We start from the raw sequence: 14547 nt of genomic DNA on the forward strand, positions 1-14547 counted from the left end.
AAATAACGATTATATTTGTGATACACTTACAGAAGCACTATGTTGCTATCTGTAATGACATTCGTTATTAATTTAGTAATAGTGTCACCGTTGGGGCTGATCAGAGTTTGGTGTCGCCCCAACGGCAGTCCAGCCGGAGAGGAATAACGGCGGCACAGACGCGTAGTCAGCAGTTTTCCTCGGTTCTTCCTCACTGATGCAGTGAAGGATCACAGGTCGGTGAGTTTTAGAAAAGATTTATTAAAAGTACATTTTAGAAAAACAAAGCATGCCCCAAGGAGGAACATAATTGCAGTGAAGAGCTGTATCAGAGTACTGTACTAACAGCCATAACTACCAACACAGAAGGGACACAAAAGGACCCAGAAGTGAAAATGTCTGTCTTGTATTTGGGCTGAGATGGGTGGTTCCAAAGGCATTCCTAAGTGATTGACAAGTGAGGTCATTTTGATTGACATTTGGCTGCTATATAACTCTTCCTACAGCACTTGTGTATACCCAGAATTCAGCCTGTTATAATTAGATTCATGAACTTCCAGGTATAAACATATTATTATAATGAAGTTTAAATTGTGGGCAAATTAGGGTAATACCTTCTGCTCAGGCATCTGTAGCCAGATTGGGCCAACTAAGTCTATGACCCTCCTGTCCTGTGTCTCTGGGGATAGAAGAGGGATTCCCTAACTACCAATAAGTGTGTTTTTAGGGGCGTTCTAGGCTGGGCCCCTATTCCTTTGTTCCCCCTGTTGCTCATGTCTAGCAATCTACCTAACAATAGGACAAGAATATTTATATCTCTAGTTTGGTTTTAACTGAAGAAAAGTTTAGGTGAGCATTACAAATGCTGAGGACCCTAGAAGCCAGAGAAATATTAGATGAACTTCTAGGTAAATTTTTATGATTACTGAATGCTATTCATTTTATAATACAGTTTTTAATCAAAGCCTTAGCACTAATTAAAGTATTATTGGATTCAGGTCCCTTCGAAACTTCTTTAAGATAATTTCCATAAATGTTAATAGTTTTTAGAAAATTCCACCAACAGATATTTAGGAGTACTGAAAACAAGTTATCATAAAGGTATTCATGAAAAACTGCAAGGAAATAGATGTCATTGAGTTCAACCCTGGGGACCTGACCCCATGCCGGTGTGACATGTTGATCTTTTGGCTAGTTGAAAGATCCACCAATTGTCTGCCAAGTTACTTCCCTCTCTAACTCTCAGGTCCTCTGGTCAGAAGGAAGGACTCTTTTTTCTTTTTTTCTTTTTATAATTGAGCATAACATAAGCCAAAAAAATTTAAATAATTATGCTCATGACATTCTGGGGAACGAAATTTCTCCTCAACAATACAGTTTATGATGATCTGAAAATCTTTTCATATCAGTAAGTACTGGTTTTATATTAAAAATCTTGTTCCTTCTTAGAGATATTGAAGCTGGAAAATAATAACAGTAATAATGAAATAAAAGCAGAGATCCAACACAAGTTTACAATGTAACTTAATAATTATCAGTCTGAAGGATAAATTATTACTTTGAAAAAAAACTATTTAATAATTTCCTCTTTATAGATAGAGTTAAACATTTATGTAAATATATTGGACCGCTGGTTCACAGATTAATCATAATACTTCACTCATTACACGATTTTATCAAAGAATCATTCAGTGTTTTACTTTTTATTTAATAATAAAACAATCAACATACAAAACCATCTCATTTTTTCTGTACTGAAAGATGGCCAGAATTATGGATCTGTAAGGATTCTTGACCAATTGCTAATTATTTGACTGAATGATCAGTTTATTAGAAAGAATAGGCTTGAAAAATTGGTAAGAAGGATTTGTGAGAAAGAGATATGTGGATGGACCTCTCAGAATGGGCTAAATGTGAAAATAATTATGTCCCTTGTGTGATTAACAAGGGAGACTGTCAGAAGAGGCCATCAATAATCAGGTGATTAAAATGACTGATTTTGTCGAAAAACAGCCTGTCTTTCCCAGTCTTGCTGACACTTATTCAATATGCCTGTGTAAAAAATGGCCATGGTGACAAAGATGTATGGGCTCAAAAACCATATACTTCTTTTTATGAAAGCTTATAATCTATCCAAAACAAAGTAAAACACTGAGCCCCAACTCCTCATGGAGACCAGACAGACATGTGGTAGTGGGTTAATCATACTGGAATCCTTCCATCATGAAAGGTGTAGATATTTGTCCTCCGTGGAATAGGTATATATTCTGAAAATGGATTTACCTTTTTTGTTCATAATGTTTCTGTAAATTGCCATCTGTGAACTTTTGGAATATGTTATTTACTTCATGGTATTCAGACAACAGCATTTCTGGGGGGATATTATTTTATTTTTGCAGCTAAATAAATGTAGCAATGGGTTTGGTCCAATGGAATTCACTGATTTTAACAAACACTCATTGCCCAGAGGTGGCTGGCTTGCCTCTTGAAAGACAATACTATCTTATCATCACCTAGTTAGATACGATTGTCTAGCTATATATTGTATTTAATAGATATGAATAGCATCTATACCTTAAATAAGAAATTATATGATACTGTCTATCCCACAGCTAGAATATGTAAATCCAGGAATCAAGTTATTGAAGTAAGGGTAGATTGTCTCACTATCACACCTAATACTCTACTTTCAGAATTTCTGCTTTCTCTCTCCAGTGAGCTTCTCTGTCCAGGGTATATATGTTCACGGGCTATAGGAAGACTGTGGGGACTGTTTCTACCAGGGGACAAAGCAGTGGTTCCATTGAATTGGCAGTTAAATTTCATACCTGGTCATTATGAGATCTTCAGTATATTGAACCCATAGGCAAAGAGTTGAGCTACTCCACAGTCTGAAGTAATCGATGCTTATTTTTAAAAAGAGATTGGATTGCTGCTTTGCTAAAGGGATAAATAAAATGGACTATGTTTGCAATTAGGGAATTATGCATGGTGCCTCACCCTTCAATTTCCAATAAGAAAAATAAATGAAGAGAAATTTAAGTATAACGAATAAAAGTCACTTTGATTTTTCAGGAATGAAGATTTAGAATATTTTACCAGAAAAAAATGCTGATCAGTTGAGGTCATTGCTCAAAGGAAAGGGAATTTAGAATGTACAGTGTAAGAAGAAACGAATTATAAATATCACCAACAGTTTTATCAGTCACTGAATTGAGGACTGCAATAACTAAGATGTATTAGCTATTACAAACACACACAGACACACACACACACACACACACACACACACCACACACCACACCACACACACACCACACCACACACACACCACACATGATATCCTTTATATATTATTCTTTTTTCTTCTTATTCAACTTACTCCATGAACTTTAAGTAAAAAGATATTTATATTGGAATGTGTCTGAATTTGAGGACATAACATAGCTCAGAAATGGATAGTGTGACTCTTAGATATGGATTCAAGGGTAGGACTTTATCATTCTTCACTGAAGGAAGAGGTAGAGTATGCTTTACATTTATGTGAAAGACAGATGTATCCTGTGAGGTGGACACAGAAAGTGGTTGTTACTGTTAAAATGAATTTCAGATGTCTGTGGTAGGGTGCGCATGGATGCTGGATTGCCAAAATATAAATAATTTCAATTATTAAGCTATTGTCGCTCAACCCCAAATGCACCTGTCTATTTTTGGCTCTGTTATGCTGAGTTGGGATGCTGCGAACCGCGTCTTTGCTTTTTCAGCTCTTCCCCTGCGAGGTGGTGTCAATAAAGCTCACTGGAGGGAGATTGCAGGTTTAAGGGTAAAGGCACTTGGTCCTACTGTTTGCTTCCTGTTGGCATCTCCTCTATTTCCTGTTCATCTGAGATTCACCTTTACAATACTTCTAACCTTCGCAGCCAGTCATTTCCTGTGACAACAGAGGATTTTGTTTGTTTGTTTGTTTTTAATGCCAGCTCATTGGCATCCCCTAAACCAACTAATTTTCCCCAAAAGTTCACGGGAGGTTGAATTTCACCTCCACAGCATTACTTTTCTGAGCTTTTAAGTTTTGCTAATTCCAAATTTATCCCTTTATTCTCCCAGTCTTAAGTTTGACATCTGCTCTAGCAGCTGCAGCATTGGGGATGCACCAGTGCTCTCTATTTTATCAAATTAACTAATTAATAGCCTTACACCTAGCTAAGAATTATTTTTATTAAACCCTTTGTTAAAATATTGAGTGTTTTCAATCTCTTGACTAAGCTCTGACCAATAAACATAGTGCATCTTTTTCCATTCTCTTATTTTTTAATCTTTTTCTATATTCTTGTATTTAAATATATCTCTTTTTAAAAACATAGTTAAATTTTTATTATTTATTTAGTTTTAAAATATTTTTACTGGATTATTCATTCACTTATAATCAATTTTATTATGCTTCAGGAAATGACTGATATATTTTGGATTAATATCAATTTTCTGAATAAATTTTAGCTAACAGGTTATAGGATACAGAGGTAGGTGATAGGTAGATTAAGAGATATAAAACATGAGGTAGGTTGTATTTAAATAAATAATTTATTTGATAAAAATATTTTGTTATTTTACCAGCTTGGGGAAAAAAATCTCAATTGGCTCAAACTCCAATTTCTTTATCAACTTAAGTAGAATAATATTTACATCAAAGATTGCTTTTGATTAAAAAGAGTTAATGCATGTAAAGTGCATAACTGTTCAGAACCTACTAGGAAATTTGATAAATATTTTTCCGTATTTCATTTTCCTATTCCTTTTTTCTTCCCCTCTATTTTTATATCATACCTAAAATTACTTCAACATGCAAAATAATTAAAAATACTTTTCTACGACCACTAAATGGTAAATACCATTCATTTTAATATGCAGTGCAACATCATACATCTAGACAAGATAGAAAACACAGATATATTTTTTTAATTCAGATCTGTCTTCCAGATAAACTCTCATAAGGGCATGCATTTACCTCTCTTTAACTGTATAAACAAATAATATTTCTATATAAAATGTTCTTAACTTTTTGCATTTACTGTATCATAAAAATGTTCTAGTAATAGAATCTATTTTCAAATAGTTGCATTCCTCACGTACACCATTTAAACTATCTTGAAGTTTTGGTATTATAGAGAATAGAAGCAAAATTATAACTTTGTATGTCTAAAGAAAACTTGAATTGTTTCCTGTGTGTAACATCACAGAATAATAATTACAGAATAAAAAGTGACAAATGTTTAAGATTCTTCTTTAAATTGATCATTCAACATTTTATTGTTGAGGATCCAACAATGGATCAATAGTTACTGTTTCTCTGCTCTTAGGGTAACCATATATATAAGTAAACGTGAAACGTATTGGGTGGTACTAAGGACTATAAAATGATGGTGGGGTATGGGAAAGAGAAAGCGAAGCTGTTGTTAGAGCTGATAGACATCATTTTAGACATTATTTACAGAATGAAGTTCTACGCATGTCTCTCTGATATTAGGAAAGTTGAGCAAACACATGATCGATGTAAAGGAGCAAAATAGTCATAATCTGAGGAAAGAGTATTCCGACAGAAGAGCAGCAATTGTAAAACTCTCAGGTGTGAGTATCCTTGCCACGTCTGAGGCACAGTCAGGTGTTTAGTGGAGCTGAGCAGTGCATTAGGCATTCTTCTAAAATGACTTCCAATGATCCCAAACTCTGGGGATTTATGACCTAGTATAGTACCTTCCCCTAGAGTGAGTTGGGTCCAGTGACTTGCTTCTGATAAGACCATATGACAAAAGTGATAGAACATTATTTCCAAGATTAGGTTATAAAACACTGTGACCTTGTCTTGCATGCTCTTTCTTTTTCTCTCACTTCTCTGCTTTCTGCTTTCCCTCCTCATCCTCATCCTCCTCTTCTCCAACTCTCTCTGTTTTATCTCAACTTTGTTCTGATGAAACAAGACATCATGTTGTGAGCAGACAAGGAACTGAGCATGGTCTCTGGCTAACAGTCAGTAAAAAACTGATGTCCACAATTCAACGGTCCCAAGGAAATGAATACTATGAAAAAAAAAACAAAAACACATGTGTAAACTTGGAAGTGAATCCTTCCTCAACCCAGCCTTAGCTCTGGCCAGCATGTTGATTATAACCAGGTGAAATCATCAGAAACAGAAGACTCGAGTAAACCGTGTCTAGATTCTAGACTAAGAGATAACATATGTGAGTCGCTTAAAGCCATTACATTTAGGGGTAATTAGTTATGCAGCACTAGATACTAATACAAGGTGATAAATGATAGGAACAATGGTAGCAGATAACATTGAAGAAATGTCATTAGATACAGATCAGGCAGAGGTAAGGGTGTTGCATTTTCTTCTGAGTTTGCAACTATTATAGGGCCTGAGCAGACAATTTTTCTGATATGACAAACATTCTTAAAAATTCTCTCTGATTTATGTACTAAGCACGGAATATACATTTGAAGCTGAGATATTAGAAAGGAGACTTTTAGTTATCCTGCAACACGTGGCAGGAGCATTGATCAAGACGGTAATGGTGGGCAAAGTGGGAATGGTGAGACCAAATTTATTTTGAAGAATCTTCAAAATTTGTTTCTGGATTCAGAGAAAAAGAGGAGTCAAGGACAACTCCAAATTCTGGTATTGATGATCAGAAAAGAGAATTGCCATTTAGCAAAATATAGAGGACAGTGAGAGGAACAGGGTTAGATAGAATTAAAAGTTAAATTTGGACATAGTAAGTTAAAAATGCTTCTGTGAACCCCAAGTTGGTTGTTGTATATATAGTTCTGTTATTCAGAGGAAAGGATTAGATTAGGTGGAAATACGTAAATTTGGAAGTTTAACTAATAATAATGTCATTTAAAAATATAGACTTCAGGCAACCAGCGTAGACGCAGAAGAGGAGAAAGGAGCAACTACTTGTATCAGATATCTCAAAGAGAATGAGAGAGGGCTATGGACAATAGACTTTGGGAACCGGGAGGTCAACTCTGACTAGAGCCAGATAATATTATTCTATGAAAAAAAAAAATCACTGAGAATTTAATTACAAGTATTGTTGGAGAGCAAATAATCCTGCCACCTTTGCTGTGGATTGAAAACTATGTTTAGGAGGAATTAATAAATTAATAAAAATTTGACAATTAATAGATTGCTACTATTTAGATAACATTTTTATTTAAACATTTGTTAAATCCAGGGAGAAGCAAATTTTTGTTTAATATATTTTTTACTTAACTACTGTTAACTCACCTTAGCAATAAACTAGTTTAGTATTTTTCTGTCAATGACATATTTTCCCATTCAGCTGTCCTAAATACTAGGGAATCTCATACTATTTTGGAAAGGAAAAGTATAAATCTTGGAATTGTTTAAAACAGTTGATTATAATATTTGCAACATCTAAAAGAGTACTTCCCACATAGTACAAATTCAGTGATTATTTTTTAAATATATGAATGGCGCAATATTATTTATAAAACTTCATGCCATATCCAAGATTTGGTAGTGTGTGAAATATATATAATGTCGTATTCTGTAGTTTTTGCATTTGGTATAAGCTTATTCTAGACCAAATTCTTGTATAGACAATTAATTACATGCCACATCATATCTGATGTATTTATTTTTATTTTAAAAAATGAAGACTGAAAGCTTACACTGTATTTGACACCAATAGACAAAACTCAGAATGAATAAAATCATTGTTTGTAGATTAATGTTAGTGTTACACTATAAATAGTAACTACATTAAGAATATTCTACAAAAATTATATTAGTCATCCAATATAAAATTCTCCAAATTTGCATAACAAATAAATTGAAATATGATGAAAATGGATTTAACTAAATTTATAATAGCAGACTGAATGAATTTTACTAGGAAAAAGTAACAATTTGGAAAAGCTTTGAAGGAAATGTGTTGGAGAGACTTAAATATTACTAAAGTCAATCTTGAGGTCACCAGAGGGATTACATTGTTTGTGAGTAATATCCTTTCTTTACATGGAGTAATCACCTGAGAAAAGGCCCATCACTTTGGTTAGTCGATAAATATGTATACAAAAAATGCTTTAAACATAAGGATAATAGTCCAATTTTTTATTAATCTAGCGCTGTAAATAGAAACATTAATTTTATGTATGTTTCAAACTGATTATTAATGCTTTAAATAGGTTTAAAATATATTTAAATATTTTTAAATATTTAATATTTAGTTATTTTTAATAACTAGGTTCTCGGGACATTTTTAAATTTTCAAAATTGGCTAATAAAAACTTGGAAGAAAATTTCTTCTATTAGTCCTATCGACTATAAAAGTCAATACTATCTTTTTGTTTGCGCACCTGGTGTGCTAGTATAGCAGACTATGCAGTGGAAAAGTATGCACAACTGGCTAGAACTGTTCAAATGACTCTGTCGCATTAAGATGAGAATGTTCAAAGTTGCAAACAAGCCCTTGACTCCTTTCCTGCATTCATTTTTACTGACTTCTTTTGTCAGTGGTACCTCAGCTATATGTAAATAGTGTGCTTTTTATTAGCATCCAGTTCTAGTTGTCCAATTTTAAAAGGAAATGGAGCAAATAGTGATGCTTCAATGAGAAAGCACCTCAATAATATGTAAATAGGAGCTGGGCTGTGTGGCACAAGCTTAAGAAATTGTTTACTAAGGAGAAAAAGAAGGGAGAAGTTTGGAAATTTTTTCTCTGTCAAAATGTATGGTTGTTTTTCTCTAGATATATAGTTACCAGATGTGAGAAAACAGACAATATGAAATAAACTTAAGGATACAATAAATCACTCAATTGACCAAAGTGATATAAAAAAATTAACTACAAAGGATGTTTTAGAACCTTCAACTTTTTCTCCCCAAAACTGAAAAAACTACCCAAAGAGTTTGTGTGCAAGATAATGTTGTGTTGCTAATGCCTCCATTATTTTTAATTTAGATGACAGTGATCACTAGAATTACTTGTTTTAATTTGGCTCCAAACTTATTGCTTTGTAATAATAAATGAGATATACATTTATTAAGTATCAAATAGTGTGAGCCTTATCTGTAGTAAGCTTCAACATAAGGGCCTAAAATTCCAAGAGAGTTAATTATTCAGGCAGCAACAGACCACGGTAAAAAACCTTTCTATGTCTGATGAACATTTTTAGTCATTTACTGAAACCATACGCATTAATGTAGAGCTATTCTTTTGAAGTTATACTACCATTCACAGTTATAGGTATGGAAAGAAATATTAGAAAATGTTCAGGATCTCACAGGATTTTATTCATTTCAATCAAATAATTGCTATTTTCCTTGAAACTACAGCTGACTTAAGTGATTCTCTAAGAAAAACTGTAAACAACTGATAAATCAATTCCAGTACATTTACAAGAAGAATTTTAACCTACAGAAAAAGGTTTATCTTCATATCAATTTATATTTCATATTTCCTCAAGGAATGCATGGATCTTTTTACTCTGTCCTATCTCAATTTAATTACATATTTATTGCTCTTATGAGATAGCTATATTGCACAAAACTGTATTCATTAAAACTTAATATAGCATCTCATATATTAATATATTTCTCTTTCAAATATATGCCTCCAGAAACAGATGAAAGATTGGTGATTTATTGTTGAAAAATTGTAACCACCGTTGCCCATTTCTAATGAGAGTTATCAAAAATGTGCTATAGATAATATGTAAAGAATGCCATTTAAAGTAAAGGTTATTACTAGTAAGAATATAATATCAAGCATGAAAATGAGTTATCACATTATTTCTTGTGTTTCCTCTCAACTCACTAACACTCATAACTACAAAGGTAATAACCAGTACAAATAAAGTTGTTAATTAATTTATCAATAAGAGATGAAACAAAAATAAATAAATAAAAGCACAGTGAATATATAAGCCAAACAACAGAGAAAAGAGAGAAAAATGGCCCCATGGATTACTCCGAAAAGTGAAATTATACAATTAAAAGCAATACATGTTAAAATATCTGTTTAAATAATGTCTTTGTTGAAAAAAAAATGACCTACTGTAAAGTTTGAATGTCTTTCTATAAAAACTTTATTTTCATGCATACATATCTGAAGTTTAGATATGGCTGATCTTGGTGGGCTGGGTAGTTCAAATTAAATCCACATGTCTTAACTTGGAATCTGTGCTGAAGCTTATCTGGGGTGTTTTTCTCACCATGGAGCAACAGAGTGCAGAATCGTAAACCCATCATATTAATATCCTGTACACTAGCCCAAATCAAATGATACTGACATGCCCAGCTTCCATAGGACAGAGAATGATAATCTGTCCACAGTTGGGGTCACTGAGAAATTTACACCTCAAAGGAATGAGTGTGCTATTACAAAGAAGAAAACGAAGGGAGTGCTAATCCAAGATGGTACTTGATCCTATACTATTTTGAAAGGTAGAATACAACTACGGAATCTTTAACTCCTTTATGTACGTTCTTTAGTTTCAAAATTTATAAGCTATATAATTCTGTCTTTTGAAGTAAATGTATTTTAAATAATATGAGACCTAGAAATTGAATTAAGCTTTCTGTTTTTAATCATTGCGACTAATTCCCTTATTCAGAATTAACCCTGTCCCGAGACTTTAAAATTTTTTTTATTGACTTTAATTAACATTGAATACAAATGTATGTAAAAACAAACTATTGTCACCTTTATGGAAAAAAAGCATGCAAGGGTAAATCAGCCTCACAGTAGAATAATCATAAATCCATTTTACATCGAAGGTCACAAAAAATACACAACTTCTATTGGTATTTCTATTTAGCTTGCAAGATTATTCTTATGGGAGTGCAACTGTGAAATTTACCACAACTAGAAGAATTATGACTGATTTAAACACAAATAATATCTAAAATGCCCAATTGACACCAATATACATTAAGAACAATAATTAGAGCCTAAATCATCCTTGAAATTTTTTTGACAATCTTTAAAAAAACATATAAGTTTAGTGTGATCCAATAATGTAATCGAATAGCTTAAATGAGAAAGTGTATACACATTTCTTAAACCTTTTGGACAAGTCACTATTAAATTACAAGTATTTATTATTTTGTTATACAGAAAGGTAAGCTCATGGAAAGTATCACAAGTGAGATTGTTTTTTCCATTTGCGGTGTTGTACTGTACAGAAACAAGTAAATTCAACATTTGCCTTAACTCTATTAGCTTGTTAACTAACCATATAAGATCTTTTTTTAGAACTTGGAAATTTCTCCTCACATTATCTATATGGGTCATCATTGTGAAGGATTTCTCTCCATAATTATTTAGCTTTAACACGAATGAAGATTCTGTTTAAGTATACGGATTTAAATCTTCAGAGAGTCAAAAAATGATTTATGTCTTGCTGAATCTTGTGCAGTAACCATGGGTAGCCAAAGAAACAGCGTTAGGTATGAACAGGTGGGTGTTGTCATGGATGAATGTCTTGTTCAACAGACCATAACAACAAATTAAAAGCTACATTTTACAATTTTAGTTATCACATTGAATTTTCAGGCCGGCAGCTGGCAACACTCAGAGGAATCGGACACTGTGTTCATTGTGTTTTAGAAAAAAAGTCCATTTTTAGTAACTCTGGCCCCAAATGGCCAAATTCCAATGAATATTATATGCAAATGAGGTGAAGAAATTATCTGTTAATTTTAAAAGTTGAGATAGTCTTTTATCTGGGATAAGACAGTTTTCCAAGAACTTCTAGAAAAAATTTAAGGCAATTTGTTTCACAATTTGCAATTAGGATGACACCGCCAGTTCTTGGCTATCCCACACGTATCTCAAAGTCATCATGTTCATAACTGAATCCATTACACTTAGGACATTTTATGGTGGTTAAGAGTCAAAGTTTGTCATTACACGCATATGAGTTTGCTCCTTGGTTATCCAATTAGTCATTAAGTAAAACTGAGAAGATTGCATTATTTCTCTATCCTTCACTTATAACAGAAATAGTCCCATTAGTACTAAATAGAGCTGAGGATGAAGATTAAGTATATGGAAATGTGCAAAGATTATAAAATGGTGTTCCAGTACATAAAGAGATCATTATTTGTCTATTATTAGGTTAGGTTAGTTTAACTATTGAAGGATTACTGAGGATTGATCATATAGTAAACCTTATTCTAAGTTTGGAAAATTGTATTCTTCACACATAACTTTAAAATATTAATTATTCTTATTTTACAAATGATGGGTGAAATCAGTTCTTAAGCTTGCACATTTGTATACAGACACACTGAAAACCAAACACAGCAATCTGTCTTTAACTAATCATCAGTTCTTATTGCCTAGAAAATTTTATTCACTGAAAACTTTCTTTCAGCAGCTATTATGTGCCTATTGATATATACTTACTAATTTACATGTTAAAGTTTCCGTGAGTACAATTTTCACCAGTAACACAAATAACACAAGTAACAATTATGTATCTAGAGCAGGCAATACATATTATGTGTATGGTTTTTTGTATTGTTTTTAGATTATTTCAGAAGAAATGCATTAGTTTAACTTTACAAACTAGTAACATTGTCAGTGTTACAGAATACATACAGGTAAAGTAAGTAGTCATGTACAGAGTGTGTCGCAGACAAGAATTCATTAATTTGACATAGAACCTGCTCTTTCAAATTTGGAAATCTATTACTCTGAATAAAGAGCTGTTCAACATTTTTGAAAAAAATAATATATGCTTAATATTATTTGATTTTGCGAAGTCCCATTTTTAAATTTTTAATTCAATGTGTTATACTCTATTACTATCCTTATTTTTATTGATGTTCGAATTGTTCCAGATTTGGCCAAGTAAGCTACTTCCAGCTGGTACCAGAGTTCTTCTGTCATGTTCCCATCTGGTCTTCTCAGAACACTTAACATGCTAAAATTGAAGCTACATGGAGAAAAAAAATATATTTTCCAATATATTTAATACAGCAAAGGATTAAAAATGTCAAAAAAAATTATAACCATAGAAAGCAAGACTTAACAGCAAGACTTAATGTTAGGTTAAATTGCCTCAGATAGAAAATATGGTTTTTTTTTTTTTTTGGTAGTTTAGCTCTTCAGTTAACTGAAACTGATTATAATAATGTTATCAAATTAGACTATGAGAAAAATTTCCATTGATATTTTGAAAGAATAGATCGTTATTGATTTTATCATTTCTGCTTTATGTAAAGTAAGACTTTCATCCTGGACCTGCCTGAAAAACAAATACCTATATAAAAGCTCAATAAAATTGTAAATACATGTGCAAGTTTTCTTCTATAATACATATTTAGCACCATTAGTAAATTCTTCCCAATATTTTGTTTATTTTATTATTTTTCAAATATATCCCATTGTCTGGGAGAATGTTCTGCTGAAATCCCCTTGGGTCACATGTGCAGCTGCATTCACCTGGTGGATACACCTGAGCTAGAGAGTCCCAGGTGACCTGACCCGTAAGTATCATAAACCATAGAATATGAAATGTCAGGGGACAAATTTGTTATAGCATACCATTTATTGTCTCAAAACTTCACACTTCCCAATTTTCCCTGGAATTTGTTGCAATATGTGCAATTCTTACAAAGGACCTGGGTAAATCCTATGTTGTTTTATCTTCTATCGCACTCTGTTCTATTGTATTCTGCTGTATTGTGTTATGTTCTGGTCCAGTCTATTCTTTCATTTAAAAAAAATATTCTGATGTGCAATCTGGTAACTTGGACTCCTGCATCACTAACGGGCAACAAAAGCTTGTTTAAGGTATACATCTTTTATATTCTTGCATATATCCTCATTTAAGGAGTGTGCTATTTTAAAGAGGCCAAGAGGCATATTGGCTATACAGATGCATTGAAGAAAAGACCAAAATAAAATCATATCAAGTAGTAGGATATAATTTAATTTTATCCTGTTTTAACAAATAGAAGTTGGTATTGGAGGAAGGGTAAAAACCTGAAGTATTCATATGGGCCCATTTACTATGGTATTTAGTTATGAGATCCCTATGCAAGTAATTATATGATACCTGTGTTTTATACAAAACTATCCATTAATACTTTAACATATCAATAACTTTTTCCCCTGTTGTTGAGGGTTCAACTTTTGTTTGACTCTGCTAAGGTTTTCTCCTAATAACTCTTTACTAAACATGAACCACAGCATGGGACACTTTATTGCATTTCTTCCTTTCAGATAATAATCAGGTGTCTATATACACCGTTCCCTATTAGCATGCCATTGCTACACAAGGTACTTGAGTCTGAATAACTCTTCTTGGTGCTTTCTTTGTTCTTTGATAATCACCCTAATGTCTGTTGGTTTGACTCTAAGAGTGTGAAAACCATACTAAATACACTTTGGAAGACAAGATTATGCAAAACACAGAGATTTGCTAACATATCTTATAAGCTGATTCCTGTGCATACTTCATGTCTTTGTACATTGGACATTTTTCACACCTCATGTGTGACTATATGTTATAAAAATAATAATATAT

The sequence above is a fragment of the Rousettus aegyptiacus genome, unplaced genomic scaffold (assembly GCF_014176215.1).
Source record: "Rousettus aegyptiacus isolate mRouAeg1 unplaced genomic scaffold, mRouAeg1.p scaffold_m13_p_8, whole genome shotgun sequence".
Lineage (NCBI taxonomy): Eukaryota > Metazoa > Chordata > Mammalia > Chiroptera > Pteropodidae > Rousettus > Rousettus aegyptiacus.